Source organism: Perca flavescens, chromosome 3 (assembly GCF_004354835.1).
Source record: "Perca flavescens isolate YP-PL-M2 chromosome 3, PFLA_1.0, whole genome shotgun sequence".
NCBI lineage: Eukaryota > Metazoa > Chordata > Actinopteri > Perciformes > Percidae > Perca > Perca flavescens.
Window position 1 is genome coordinate 11,082,644 of NC_041333.1, and position 1,658 is coordinate 11,084,301.

General features: G+C 38.1%; 1 long non-coding RNA gene across 1 annotated transcript; it reads right to left on the minus strand.

Annotated features, from left to right (window-relative positions):
* Positions 1-568: 568 nt before the first annotated feature.
* On the minus strand, positions 569-1,407 carry LOC114553366 (uncharacterized). Its single transcript, XR_003692298.1, has 3 exons — positions 1,335-1,407; positions 1,109-1,153; positions 569-1,018 (listed from the first exon to the last, which is right to left on the minus strand). It is a non-coding gene; the product is annotated as an uncharacterized LOC114553366 (long non-coding RNA).
* Positions 1,408-1,658: the final 251 nt, after the last annotated feature.

Sequence of the window (1,658 nt, forward strand, 5' to 3'; positions counted from 1 at the left end):
ATATATATATATATATATATATATATATATATATATATATAAGAATAGGAACACCACAAATTAAATTATTCAACCGCATCCTAGAACTAAAAACCAATGAAACACATTTAATATTTTTTTTGGCTCTGTACGCTTATCTCTTTGGATTTCAACAGATAAAGTGAAGTAACGGTTAAAGTCCTGACAATCAACATAAATGTCAGTGTTTTTATCCGCACAACAGTTAAGATCCGCTTCACCTTATTTACGCGGTGCTGTAATCTCAACATGTCACAAAAAGTTTATTTCAAATAAAGTCTCTGCAGCCAGTGGAGGGGGAACTCAAGTCAATTTCTGAATCTTCCGGTTGTTCACTTTGCCTAAAAACAGGCCAGAGAGTAATTGCAATCATGAAGAGCTCCTCTCCCAAAGCAGAAAAACAGAACCAATGTGTGACTTAAACCTCTGATGCCATCAGGCTTTAAAGCAGAGTTTTTTTAAGTCACTGCAAGAATACTGAGGGTAGTGCGTGGGAAGAGGGGAATATTTTTTGATAAAATTAAAAACTGAAACTTGCAGTGTCATATTAGCCACTGTAAAAATCACAGCATACAACAGAGCACATTGAAACTGTATTATGAGATCATGGACATTATAAACACAAAGCTAAGGTAGACTTTTTGTTGTCATCTTTTAAAGAACTGTAGAGCCTCTGGCAGTACGAATAATTTACTCTTCAAGGCTTTCTTATCCACCTCCAAAGTTGAAAGAACACCTTTAAAATACAAAAGAGACCAACTACAAGCAAAAAAAACCCCAAAAAAAACTAAAGGAAAACCTGGCAAATTTACTGTGAAGGTCAGTACTAATGGTATATGTAGTCCATTGAAGAGTGCTACATTGACTGAGAAAGTGAGTTCTCGTGCTTCCAGAGCCATGGCAGCTGTGCCTACATGTACCAGGATGCATTGGGCTCAAGCGTCTGCTTCGGTAAGCTCCAATTGGTTTTGTTGCTCTAATTGGTTTGGTATTCTTGCACCTAAACAGAATACAAATGTATACCTTCTGAATGTAACTCCATCATAAAACACACTTCATTCAAACAGGACAGAAAATGAGTACAACTCACTGTGATGTAGCATAGCCAGAGTGTCAAAGGTGGACAGGCAGACTTCTTGAATTCAAACAAGTGCAGATTTATTTGCAGGGGAGCCACACATAACTCAGAAAATTAAATCACAAGAAAACTGGAGCCAAAACAACAAACTCTAAATGGACATGAGACAAAGCATGCATTTGAGCAGCAAGGCTTCGCCAATAGTCTGTCCCAAAAAGTTAGTAAAACACACACTTACAGTATATCAGCACTGCTCCAACCTTCTCTTTGTACACCACAATCACTGTAAGTCCATGTTTGCATCATCAAAGCTTCCCTCTCTCTAAGTACGGGGATGGCACTGCCTTTATAGGGCTCTCAATCAGCCCTGGACTGCACCACTATCATCCTGGGGGGAATTCTCTAAACATTTGAACAATACCACACTCTGAAAAAAGCTAGACAGTTCTAATTATACTACGCAGATAAAGAACACTTTTCAAAGGTATGCTACTTCCACCCAATTACCCCTCAAATGAATAAACCAAACATGACTAATCACTATACACATGAAACCCCCATC